The following is a 13699-nucleotide window of genomic DNA, read 5'->3' on the forward strand; positions in this document are numbered from 1 at the left end:
GAAGTCAGGGGGGGGTTTGTTGTTTCTTTTGTTGGTGGTAGTGGTTTTAACACAAGGCAATTTGATTGTCAGGTGGTGGCAGGAACCTGGCAGGGGATGGCTGGTGTGACCAGGCAGTGTCTGCGGTTCTGGCGGAGCATGGTGGCAGGGAGGCAGGGGTGAGGGGAGTGCTGTGCCGAGGAGGTGACAGAGGACCTCCAAAAGGGCTGGAGAAGGGGCGAGTGGTGGAGGAGCCTCCTTGAACAGGCACCAGCCACTGCCCACTGCCCTGCAGCTCTGGGGAATGCCAGGGACAGGGTTGCAAGATGGAATCAACAGGACTCTGACAAAAATAGTCAAGACCTTGTGTGGTGGTTTGCTGATAAGGTGTTATGGGTACTCTCCCTGTCTGGACCCCAGTGCTGCGGGCAGGGGTGCCAGAGGGACCTGCTCTGAAGGTGCCTCTTGAGCTCTCAGAGGAAGTGGCAGAGGGTGCCCTGAGGAGCAGGTGCCCCAGGAGGTACACCAGTGAGCAGCTGCAGGGTGGGATGTCCCATGCCAGAAGGGCTATAGGGTGAGCATGGCAGGGAAGAGGAGAAAGCTAGCAGCCCCTTCTGCGGGGCACCTGGTGCAGGCTGCCCACGAGCCCCCCCCTACACCTGCAGCAATGCCTTGGGGGCTGGCGGTCTGCACTCCACTGGTGAGGTTCACCTCTTGCTGGGAGGAGAGTGTCTGGCTGGTGGTCTCCCCTGCCTCGGGCATCCCTGCTGACCCTGTGGTTGTTGGAGTGTCCCTGGTGACAAGGTATGTGACCCTCTTGAGGTGACCATGGGATTGCCATGGCATGTGACTCCCTGAGGTGGCCATGGTGACTCCAGGTAATGGGACCTCTCCCTTTGGGATGTCCCTTACAATGCTGTGGCATATGACCCTCTCAGGTGATGCTGGTCACCCCATGGGATATGACCCACTGGCTTGATCTTGATGACCCTGTTGGAAGTGACCCCCCACGGTCTCCCTGGTGGCTATGGGTGCTGGAACATCCCTGGGCTGGGAAGGGGCAAGGAGCATGGGGCTTCTTCGCTTGCAGTCCCAAGCCTTCCTTTGCCAGCCTCTCGTGGTGTTGTCCAGCTTCTCTGGAGACCTGGTGGCGCCACCATCACCTCCTCCTTAGGTTGGTGATGAAGGTCCCACCTCCCATCACTCAGGCTGGGGAGTCACTCAGCGATGCAGAGTGTGGGACCAGTTGGCCTCAGGGCTGTTGGTGCAGTCATTGCACCCCTGAGCTTCAGGTTCCCACTGCCCAGGAGAGGCCACATCAAGCAGCAGTCACTGTATATCTAGCAATGGTGGCATCTGGGTCTCCAGCCCAGGAGTTCACAGGCTCACAGAATTCTGTGCTTGGGCAATAAATCTGGCAGTGAATTTGTCAAGTCTAAAAACCCAGAAAGCTTGGACCGGGAAAGCCCACAGAAGTTTGTATGCTTAGCCAAAGTAAATAATGTGAACTTTCAGTTTTGGCTGAGGGCTGAATCACTATGAAAACCATCTTTTTTCGTGGTATCTCAGCAACTGCCAAAAAGCAGAAGATGACAGCACCCACAAAAACAACACGTAAAATACCTTGTCAGGCTTTTAAAAACCTCAGCTAAAAAAATTCTTGGTACCATATGCAGGAAAACAGTGTCACGAGGGCAGTCACTGAATGACCCATTGGACCTGCAGTTCTGGCAAACCTCCCAGGGATGAGGGAGAATCTGCAGAATCTGTGTTTATGAATTTATCTCCCAAACAACAAATCATGTACAGTAAGCAATTCACTGAATCTAGTACTGGCAACTCTGATAATCACTGTATCTATCCATGATATTCTTAGCAATGCATATTTCTGATTTTATTTCTCTGTCCCCAGCTTTCCCTTCTTTTACTTTTTTTTTCCTAGTTGTGATGTTTCGGGGTTTGGAACAACTATTTGTTTCTTCCTTCTAAATGATGTCCTACCAACTAACCACATCCTTTAATTAAAGTAAAAACCCTAGATTTCAAGCAGTCTTGGTAAAAAGCAACTGTACTATACTATTCTTCTTTTTGATTTTGTTGTTGTTGTAGTCTATTTATCCTAGGCTACAAGGTATTTGAGATGCAGGTTATTGGTTCATGATATCATGTATTTGCATTACTATTAACTTTATTAATGTGTGATCAACTATTAATTTACGTAGACCATTTATAATAAAGTAGTTGGAAATGTGAGGTATACATGTAATTGGAGCAATCGCCAAAATAATACATTTCACTTGATGCTTACGAGAGGTTAAAGGAAGATCATATTCTTTCACAAATACATAGACAAAGTGACCTGTTAGCTGAAAACCTGTAAGTCTCCCTTCTAACACTGAAGCAACAGTATTAGTTCTCTTTCATTAGTATATTTGGGGGATTCATTACTAGAGAAAGATTGCAAATATCCTTAACTGTGATTTCCTGTATTCATTCTAATGTGAATATTTCATTTTTTCAGTTTCTTTTAATATCCTCCCAACAGAACAGGACCTTACAAATCCAAGAAGCTGTAAGCCTCGCTTCTGTGTGCATGGAAATAAAATGAAATTGAGATATCAAGAAGCTGGCAGCTGGGAAATGGAGCTTGTTCTGTGACCTCCCATGATAATAGAGGCCTTGGTGGTTACAGACTTCTCCCAGGAGCAGAGCATGGTGTGGTGTTTGTAGAGCAAAGACAAGGACAGGTTTCATAAGAGAGAAGAACTTGATGCGGTACATACAGATATTTTCTAGCTGCTATTTCTTTTTCTCTGTTTACTTCTCCTCTACACACCCAGGAGTTTGCTGCTAAGGCACGGTGCAGAACAGAGCTTTTTTGGAAGGAGTGCTCAAGGCAGCCTGCTGCTGAAGCAGTGCTGTGCGCTCAACCATGAGGAGAGAGATTTTCTCGTGCTTGTTCTCTTAATAGCTAAGGTCATTCCAGCTGGATGCATCTGGCTGCTCTTCCATCCCCACCAATAGTCAGTGTATGGCCACACCCAGTGGTAAATGCAATGGAGGGAAATTCTCAACGCGAGTCGAGGAGTGCTTGGCAAGAGTGTTACCGGAGTGGAGGAGCAAAGTCACTGTGTTCTCTAGGAAAGTGGGATCAGTGCATTTTCCTGTGGCTGTAAAGTATTTGAACTCATGCTGTGCACGTGAGGGAGAATCAGCATATAGTATATAGTATATAGTATATTAAGCATTGCCAGGCAGGGCCAGCTCAGGCACCTGCCTGTAGTGGTTGCTGTGGGACACCTGAGAAAGAAGATGCTTGGACTACTGAAAACAGGATGATCATGGAGTAATCTTTCACTTCTTTTATTCTACCTGTTTCTGGCAATCTAGAAGAATAAGGACTCCCTGATTCAGAAGATACATTTGAGGGCTGCATATACATATACATATACATATACATATACATATACATATACATATACATATACATATGTATAATTAACTTTATTTAATCTTACAGGAACAACTTTTCTTCTGAACCCCTTTGCACTTTTGGCTTGGACACTATTTGTTGGCAGCATGGCTAAATTGCACAGCAGTTACCAACCTGTAGGCTGGTTATCATAGCTCTATATCATAGTTTAATTGTTTTTCTGCTATCTTTGCCAATATGACTCATTCTTTATTGGGTCATTTGCAAGACTCGTGAATTAGGTAACTGCAGTAAACTTCAGAAATCCAGGAATGACGAGACACATTCACAGAAATAAACCTAGGGCAAGCCTGTTGTGTCTCTAAGGATGTCTGATTAGTCTTTTTGTTTATGCCTACTGGCATAGAAAATCAGCTGATGGGAGAGTCTGTTTAAGAACAAAACTCAGAAAAACCTTTATGCAAAAGAGGAAGCAGTCATCAAAACTTGTATGTGTAATTATGGGCTATACATATATTTACTGAAACAGAGGAAATGGAACAACTTTAAAATACATGTTTAAAATGTGCTTCAGCCAATAGCCAGCACGATTAAAATCTATCTGTCTTCATGCCTCTTTGTGTTATCCTAAATTGATATTTCCACAGTTCATAATCTCTGGTAGGGAGAAGAGGGTAAGAAGCCTCTCCACAGTCCATTTTTCTCTGTTTTTCTCGTGTTTCTCTGATTGTTTATCAGAGAATTATCAGAAATTCTTGCTTCTAGTTATAGACTAGCCCAGGATATTGCAGATGTTGACAATGTTAGTGATGAAGAGAAGGGGCCCTTTTAAAAGGATAAGGTTTAGAAGTTTTAGAGCAGTGACAATTTTCACTGATTTCCAGATGAAGAAGCATAGACATGAACAGGACCATGGGGAAAGCTGCACTCACTAAGACCATTAAACTATGTTCTCAAAGAGAATAAAAGTGCAAAACCTGGAAAAATCAAGGGAAAAGACAAAAAAACTCCAAGGAATCAATGTATTTGCCTCTCTCCCTCCTGTAGAGACTAGAGAAGTAGCCACTGCTTGTTATGTGGGGTCAGATACTCTGCTCAAGATTAAATTGCAAGATAGTGTGCAGGAAGGTCACTCTTTATTTAATGTTGATCCTTTCTACTCTCCATCCTGTCGTGGAGTTTTAGCCTAACCACAGCCAGTGGAAATCCCCAATAGGTAATATTTTCTCTTTCCTTTATTCCTTTGATATTCATTGTACAAAAAGCTACATGGAAATTGTTGCTGTTTTCCAAGCCATTAGTGCAGAGGTCAAAGGCTGAAGGAGAGGCCACCCAGGGAAGGACCTAATCATCAGATAAATAATTGTAGCCATTCCCTAAGCTCTTTTCTATGGCCTCCAGCACTGGAGACTGAGCCAGGCTCATGGCACTGGTACAAGCATGTATGAGCAGGGAATGGATACACCATCTTCTTGTTTGTTGACTCAGTTTTACAAACCCAGTTACCCAATTTAACACTACCATCAATTGAATTGCTATTTCTTCCCTTAGTACTGGCTCCTTGACTTAAAATATTGTTGCGTATCCTCGATGAGCTTCCCCGGCGGGTCACCTGCATGACCACAGGAGCACGGTCAGAGATGTGCCCTTCTTGCAACATCTCCTCCTCCTCTGCTGTTAGCTTGGTTTGCAGAGCCCTCAAATCCCCATCCTGATTTCTGGGGCGACGGAGATTGGATCAAAGACGCACTAAAAGGTGGTACCCCTCTTCTGTGTCTGTGTGGGTGCGTGCCCGGGGCGCTAACCACTGCCGCTTACTCAGAGAAGTGGATCCCCGCTCTGCAGTGGCTTCTGCCACCCTTCGTGTGTCAGTGAAAGTTTCTGGCCCACAAGAAAGTGAAATAGTCACAGGAACTCTCAGTGGCGCCTGACTCTCTGTGTTGCAGTTTCATGAGCTCCCAGTCAATAGACTTCACTAGAGGGACACTTTGATTTCTGCTGTTCTTTTTTTCCCCCTTCTTTCTTCTTTCTTCCTTTTCTCTTTTCTTTTTTTTCTTTCCCTCTTTTTTTTTTTTTTTCTTTTTTGGAAGAAGGCATATTATATACCACCTTGTTAAACCTCAGCATTTTACATTGTAGGACTGCTCAGATATCTGCAAAAAATATTTGTACTCTGCCCCAGGACGAGGGAACCTGCAGATGACAGCTCTGGGCAGAGTTCCATTTAATTGCTCACTGAGATGGCCTGAAAATCCTGATATTCAGGTTTGCTCAAAGAGGACCTGAAATGACACATGGTCCATGTTTGGCCTTGTGTTTGAAGAAGACGCCCTTATGATTGTGGACACCCTGTTCAACAGTTTGATCCATGGCAGCAAAGGCGCTGCCAGAGTAAAGAGCACTTTGAAAACTGCTTTAAAACACTCTGTTTTGTCCTTTCCATGGTAAAATTCATTTTAGCAATTTCCTTCCTTTTATTAGTAAGGCCAGAATAATGATCAGTCATGCTTACATAAAGGATTTTTTTTTTTAAAAGGGCAATGAACAAGAGACAGAAAACAGCTTGATTTTCAGAGGAAGATGCCCAGACTTTGCACAGGCAGGTGTGATGGCTATGCAACGAGTTTTCAAACACAGCCTTAGTTTAGACACCTTTATATAGTCTCCAAATGGAAGAAGGGAGACAAGCTGTCTTTTATTTGAGCAAAGTCCTCCAGAAAGCCTTTCCAGCTCCGAAAAGAGATGGGGAACAGGTGCTCACTGAGGTTGTTCCTCAGTTCAATCCTGAGAAACCCGTGATTATGCCATGCTACATCTGCAGTGCTGTGCTGCCCATCTAGATATGCTGAGGACTTTGGTGCGAAAGATATGGTGGAAGAAGGGGGCAGTGTGGAGGGGGTGGATGTTTTGAATTTTCCAGAGCCTTTGAAGCTGCTTTGGGGTGAAGGAGGAAAGGACAAAGAACGAAGAGGAAAACACAGGAGATGGTAAACATTTCCATGTGCTGGGACAAGTGGCCACGGAAATGGTAATAGGAACCTCCAAACCTGAATGGTCTCTTATTATGTTACAGCTGATAAAGCAAAACCTGTGGGTGCTGAACGGACCTCAGTGCATGAAGCTATTACCAAAGCTTTTCCCAGGCTAATTGCTGGAAAACAGCTGTTCTGGTGCTCTTGGAGTGGAAACACAGAGCTGTTCTACAGAGAGGAAAACTAACGGAAACCAAAGCTTGTATTCAGAAAATCCTGTGGAAATGAAAGCTTTGCAGGAGATAATTCAGGGGAAGTCAGTGAAAACTTCTAGAAAATGGGTATTGCATCATTTCACCAGAGGGGTAATGTATTGCTCCGCATGAGTGGGCACGTCACCGCCACCCAGAAGTCACCCAGCAGAGCAACAAGTCATCCGCTGAAGCAACCCGCAGCCCTGTGAAATTCCCAGTCATTATCCAGCTTTGCTCAGGTCATGTATTGAGTCTCCTTCATATTACAAACCAAACCCTAAGTTACTGATTTGAAAACCACACAAAAACACACGCTTTCAAAGCTGGGAGAAAATAAATATCTAAATTCTTGCACTCTGTGACAAGCCTTCCAGTCATTACTTGCTGATTGAAAGGCTTAATCCTGAAAAAGTCCCTGATTCAAAGCACACTGAAATCTGTCACCCTGTTTTTAGGTGCTTCTGTAACTACATATATTGAAAGATCCCCAAAGCCCAACACACTAATCTTTTCTATTTATAATTTTGTGAAAAACCTCACACCCCACCTTGAAGTTTTCTCATTGCAGGTATCCTTTTGATTTAAATGTGGTTGTTCATGTCAGAGTTTTTCTTCACCTTGTAGCTCAGCACTGGCTGATTGCGGTAATAAAGCTACTTTCTCTGGCCAGTTACAGCAGCAGATCCCTTCGGGCAAAGTGTGCTGAGCAATTCCTTTCCATCATTATTATGTAGTGTAATCAAAGACCAGTATTGTCTGATTAAGACCTTCATTTGTGTGGCTGGTGGGATTTTGTCTGACTGAATGAGCTGCTGAAAAGGAGCATTTTCGTTTACCTGGATTTCAGTAAGTGCTTTTTATCTTGCTTTATCAGTGCTTGCTCATTGAAGAAGCAGTGATCACGATCTCGTTTGCCTGCCTCAGGCTCCACACTTTCACTTAATGGCAGTTACTGGAGAAATAGAGCTCTGGAAGAAAGGGCCTACAAGCCAGTTACAAGAAAGCAGCAGGTTCCTTCAGAAACTTAGCACGTTCCTTGGAGTCTGGGCAACACAACCTGAGGGGCTGGATCCCACCCTGGAAAACTGAGTTCCAGAGTGACTGTGTCAGGCCTTCACACACAGCTCACCCATGAACAGAAATATTCCCCAATAGATAATTTGATATTACGTGTTTGAAATTCACACTGTAGCATAAATTCCTCCAGTTTGGAGGCAGGCACAATACCATACTATTAGACAGGCGAACAAAAATTCGTACCAGCTGTTTGCAAACAGCTGCAAGTTATCTCTGCAAGAGAGAAGCAACAACAGCCTCTAATTATTTGGAGTTGAAAAAACAATTTTAGAGTATAATGAGGTGTTTAGGGATAGTTCTTGGCCAGAGAAACTAGTTAGGCCTATCAAAATGATATTTTCTGATTGCTCCCGAAGTCTCTAGCCTGCAGTCGCAGGCACGCCAGGGCAGGGCTGGGAGCAGCCCGGCTCGTTTGTGGTTTGTAAGTCCCTCTCTGGAGCCTGGTACTGATGGCACTGATGGCTCATGGCTAATGTGGGTTTGTGGAAGAGGGTGTTCACATTAGCCGGATAGTCTTTAATAACAAAAAATCATTTCAGTTATTTGGGAATATCAAATGAACTTCTTGATTCTGATACAACATCTTTGTAGAGGAGCCGGAGATGGCTGTGGGGGCTGTTGCTGTTTTGCATGAAAGCAACACTGCTGCAGGTTCTGCTTCAACATCATGAAGGCATCTGAGAGGAAATTTTAGATGTGCGGTTGTACTTTGCAGCTCGCTTGATTTGGGATGAATTTTCTGACTTCACCAGAGTGCTGGGTAGGAAGGACAGTGGATGCAAAAAGGCCTTTTTTTGGTCATTGCGAATATACAGCAACAGGGTGAAGTTTTCATTGCTGTGCTGTTCAAGGCAATGCATTGTGTTTTCAGGCCAGGGAACATGAGGAGGAACATCCATGGCACCTGTGCATTGGCAGGGTCCACATGGCAGCCAAGCCCTGGCTCTCACCCAGCCGCCCACGTGAAGCAGACGGGTGCAGCTCCCCTGGCATTTGCACAGCTGGCTGCAGCTCTGCTACCGGTACTGATTCAATTTCGCATCTGGGCTTCATGCCACCTGCGAGCCTTGTGGGAAACCAGCGAGAAGTTCTTTTGTGTGGGGGTGTCCATTAGCACGTGTCTGCGTATCTTCTCCCTTGAGAGTCTCTGGGCTTGGGATCAGGGAGCAGCAAGGGCTGCTCTACTCACAGTCATGTACCTCTGGCAGAGGTTACCACCGCATCAGCCAAACTGGCAAAAAGAAACTCATGTCTGTCTGGACTTCCAGCACCTCAAACCAAAGTGCAGTCCCTCAGCCTATAACATTCTGATGGCAATCTATACCAGGCTGGAAACCGTCTCTGAAGAAGCACAGGTTTCCTTGAGCTCCCTCTCCTGTGGAGTGGGAGTTCCCTGTACAGGGACAAAGTGGACAGTTGATAAAACCTATCAAACATTTATGAAATTTGTTAAGTATCTTACACTTGTCCACAGTAAGCCGTGCCAGATTTTGCTTCTCAGGGCTGTTGACTTAGTGTTGGCTCGTGCAGGAGGTAGGTGCTTGCAGTCCTGATCCAGAAGCTTGTGCAATGCAGAAACAGCATATTTGCCAGACAGGAAACCATCCCTGCCTGGTTTCATTCTTGTCCCAGCAGCCATGGCCTAACTTCTATCTGCAGAAGAGGTTTATCTTTCAGTGCTGTCTGGTTTTCAATGTAGTAGGTGGAGGAGGTAAGAAATTGTTCACCAGAAGTCTGCATGGGTAGAGTCCGTGTTTTATATCTCCAGTAGTACACGGGGAAGTTACCAAGAGGGTTTGCTGAGTCTTAACATTGCCAAGGATATGTAGAGTTACAAAGGACAGGATCACAGAGGAGAGTCCTTATTTCAGAGTGCCAGACCCTGCAGAACTGGACTTTGAGCAAAATCTGGACCTGCCCGACCAGGTCTTTGGTTCAGTCCGGAAATGACTAGGCACCAAACTCGTCCTGAGTATTCCCACTCAGCCTGGAGAGATTTCTGGTCAAACTCATCATTTCTGCACAGGCCAGAGTTCCGTCTCCCAGCTGCTATCTATTTCCATAGGAAAGCAATTATACCTCTGACTTTTCAAGCAAAAAGCTTTCTTGCTAGTGTTATTAACCTTTAGTAAGCAAGAATGGACAAAAATGACACCTACTGGACACATCTGGGTACCTTCTCTAGCAGATATCTCTAAATCTAAAAACGTAGGTTTTTTAAAGCATCTGATGACTACAATGACTTGGCTATTTTGGATGCTTGAGAGTCTAAGTGCTTATGCCCTCTAATTTGATTGCAGGATATTATTGTTATATTTATAGCAAAGTGCATTCCAACTCAAGATGTCTAAGGGCAAGACTAAAGTTTCTCAGGAAAAAATTGCACAATTTCTGTGATTCAGTTCCCCTGCCCATAAATTGTAGAAGTCCTGTGTTTTTTTCCCGCTACACCAGTACTGCATTGTTTAGTCCCTGAATGGTACTTCAGAGCTGAAGAATAATTAAAATTCCTTATTGTTTAAAACTCCTTATTTCACCCTTATGGCACCCATTTTTAAAAATGGTAGAAAGGGGCACCCTGGGAACTAGTGACCTGTCAGCCTCCTCTCTGTGCCTGGGAGGATCATGGAACAGATCCTCCTAAAAGAAATGCTAAGGCACATGGAGAACACAGAGGTGACTGGAGACAGCCAGCATGGCTTCACCGAGGGTAAGTCCTGCCTGACCAACAAAGACACCTTTTATGATGGGGTGACTTCATTGGTGGACAAGGGAAGAGCTATGGATGTCATCTGTCTGGACTTCTGCAAGGCCTGTGACGAAAGGCTGAGAAAGTTGAGGCTCTTCAGCCTGGAGAAGAGAAGGTTGCAGGGACACCTTGTTGTGGCCTTTCAATACTTAAAGGGGGCTTCTAAGAAAGACAGGGACAGACTTTTTTAATAGGGCCTGTAGTGGCAGGACAAGGGGTAATAGTTTTAAACTAGAAGAGGGTAGTTTCAGGCTAGGTATGATGAAGAAATTTTTTATGATCAGGATAGTGAAACACTGGCACAGTTTCCCCAGGGAGGTGGTCGATGCCCCATCCCTGGAAATGTTCAAGCTCAGGCTGGACGGGGCTCAGAGCAGCCTGATCTAGTGATAGATGTCCTTGCTAACTGCAGGGGGGGTGGATTAGATGATCTTTAAAGGTCCCTCCCAACCCAAACCATTCTATGATCCTTTGTGTATTAAAATTTAGTGATGGAGGTGGAAAACGCAGGATGTTTATTCTCACACTAGGAAAGAAAAGTTCATCGTCCCAAACTGTTCTGATACAAAAGCTACTTTGAAATAGGGTAAGAGTAAGTAAACGTTGTTTCTTAATCCTGACAGATGTTGATTCTGGGGCCCAAACTATCGAGTCACAACGTGCTGTCCTGGTGTAGAGTGGCCTAGGTAGGCTGGAGGTGCTTATACATGTGTGTATGCCAAGGCCTGCACCGCTTGGGGCAGTGCAGGGTGAGAAGGAGTGCACAAGGTGTACTTCCATAAGCCTTTACTAAAGCACATGGCTCTTCAGATTGGATTTAAGTCTTCTTTTTGGCCTTCACAGCTGACTCCTGGTGGGGAAGTTCAGCCAGGTTTAGGTATGAATGACTCTGCTCACCTTCTGAACAGTGGATTTGGTGGTGTTAGAAATGATGGTGAGAACAGAGGGTTATACCTTCTGTGTTTTCATAATTCCCATAAGGCTGTCGGACTGAAGCCATCTTCGAATCATAGAATTGTTTAGGTTGGAAAAGACCTTTAAGATTATGGAGTCCAACAGTTAACCTAACACTGCCAAGTCCATCACTAAACCATGTACCTAAGCTCCACGTCTACACGTCTTCTAAATACCTGCAGGGATGATGACTCCTCCGCTTCCCTGGACAGCCTGTTCCAATGCTTGATAACCCTTTAGGTGAAGAAATTTTTCCTAATATCCAGTCTAAACCATCCCTGGCACAACTTGAGGCCGTTTCCTCTTGTCCTGTCACTAGTTACCTGGGAGAAGAGGCCGACACTCACCTCACTACAACCTCCTTTCAGGTAGTTGTAGAGAGCGATAAGGTCCCCCATCGGCCTCCTCTTCTCCAGACTAAACAGCCCCAGCTCCCTCAGCCACTCCTCATCAGACTTGTCCTCTAGGCCCCTCACCAGCCTCGTTGCCCTTCTCTGGACACACTCCAGCACCTCAATGTCCTTCTTGTAGTGAGGTGCCCAAAACTGAACACAGTACTCGAGGTGCAGCCTCACCAGTGCCGAGTACAGGGGCACGATCACCTCCCTGCTCCTGCTGGCCACACTACTCCTGATCCAAGCCAGGATGCCATTGGCCTTCTTGGCCACCTGGGCACCCTGCTGGCTCATGTTCAGCCAGCTGTCGACCAACACCCCAAGATCATTTTCCACCAGGCAGCTTTCCAGCCACTCCTACCCAAGCCTTTAGCGTTGCATGGGGTTGTTGTGACTCAAGTGCCGGACCCGGCACTTGGCCTTGCTGAACCTCATACAGTTGGCCTCAGCCCATCGATCCAGCCTGACCAGGACCCTCTGCAGAGCCTTCCTACCCTCGAGCAGATCGACACTCCCGCCCAGCTTGGTGTCATCTGCAAGCTTACTGAGGGAGCACTCAATCCCCTCACCCAGATCATTGATAAAGATGTTAAACAAGACTGGGCCCAAAACTGAGCCCTGGGGAGCACCAGTTGCGACCAGCTCCAACTGGATTTGACTCCATTCACCAACACTCTCTGCACTTGGCCATTCAGCCAGTTCTTTATCCAGCGAAGAGTACACCCATCCAAACCATGAGCAGCTAGTTGCTCCAGGAAAATGCTGTGGGAAAAGGTCTCAAATGCTTTACTAAAGTCCAGGTAAACAAATTCCACAGCGTTTCCCTCATCCCCTGATGGGTCACCTGGTCACAGAAGGACCTAACACAGGTTAGTCAATCAGGACCTGCCTTTCATAAACCCATGCTGGATAGGCCTGATAGCCTGATTGGCCTGTACATGCTGTGTGATGACACTCCAGATGATCTGTTCCGTAACCTTCCCCAGCACCCGGGTCAGATTGACAGGCCTGCAGTTCCTCAGATCCTCCTTTTGGCCCTTCTTGTTGGGCGTCACATTTGCTAACCTCCAGTCAGCTGGGACCTCCCCTCTTGGCCAGGACTGCTGATAAATGATGGAAAGTGGCTTGCTGAGCACTTCCACCAGCTCCATCAGTACCCTTGGGTAGATCCCATCCAGCCTCATAGACTTATGTGTGTCTAAGTGGTGTAGCAGGTCGCTAACCATTTCCCCTCAGATTATGGGGGCTTCATTCTGCTCCCCTTCCCTGTCTTCCAGCTAAGGGGTCTGGGCACCCCAAGGACAATTGGTCTTACTATTAAAGACTGAGGCAAAGAGGGCATTAAGCACCTCAGCCTTTTCCTCATCCTTTGTCACTGTGTTTCCCCTTGCATGCAACAAAGGATGGAGATTCTGCTTAGCCCTCCTGTTGTTGCTAATGTATTTATAGAAACATTCTTAATTGTCTTTTACGGCAGTAGCCAGACTAAGTTCTGGTTGGGCTTCAGCCCTTCTAATTTTCTCCCTGCTTAACCTCACGACATCTTTGTAGTCCTCCTGAGTTGCCTGTCACTTCTTCCAAAGGTCATAAACTCTCTTTCTTTTTTTTTTTTCCCTGAGTTTCAGTCAAAGGTCCCTGTTCAGCCAGGCTGGTGTCCTTTCCTGTCAGCTCGTCTTTTGGTACGTATGGGGACAGCCTGCTCCTGGGCCTATAAGATTTTCTTAAGTGAAATTATTTAAGTGAACCTGACACTTCCAGAAAATATCGTGCTGAGTCAAAGAGAGGATATTTTACTGGGGAATTGTCATGGCCACATAAGACAGATGCTGAATTTTTTAACTAGTGGGACTTTTTCACCCATGTATAAAGTTTCATAGTCACCTGTC

The sequence above is a fragment of the Opisthocomus hoazin genome, chromosome Z (genome assembly GCF_030867145.1).
Source record: "Opisthocomus hoazin isolate bOpiHoa1 chromosome Z, bOpiHoa1.hap1, whole genome shotgun sequence".
Classification (NCBI taxonomy): domain Eukaryota; kingdom Metazoa; phylum Chordata; class Aves; order Opisthocomiformes; family Opisthocomidae; genus Opisthocomus; species Opisthocomus hoazin.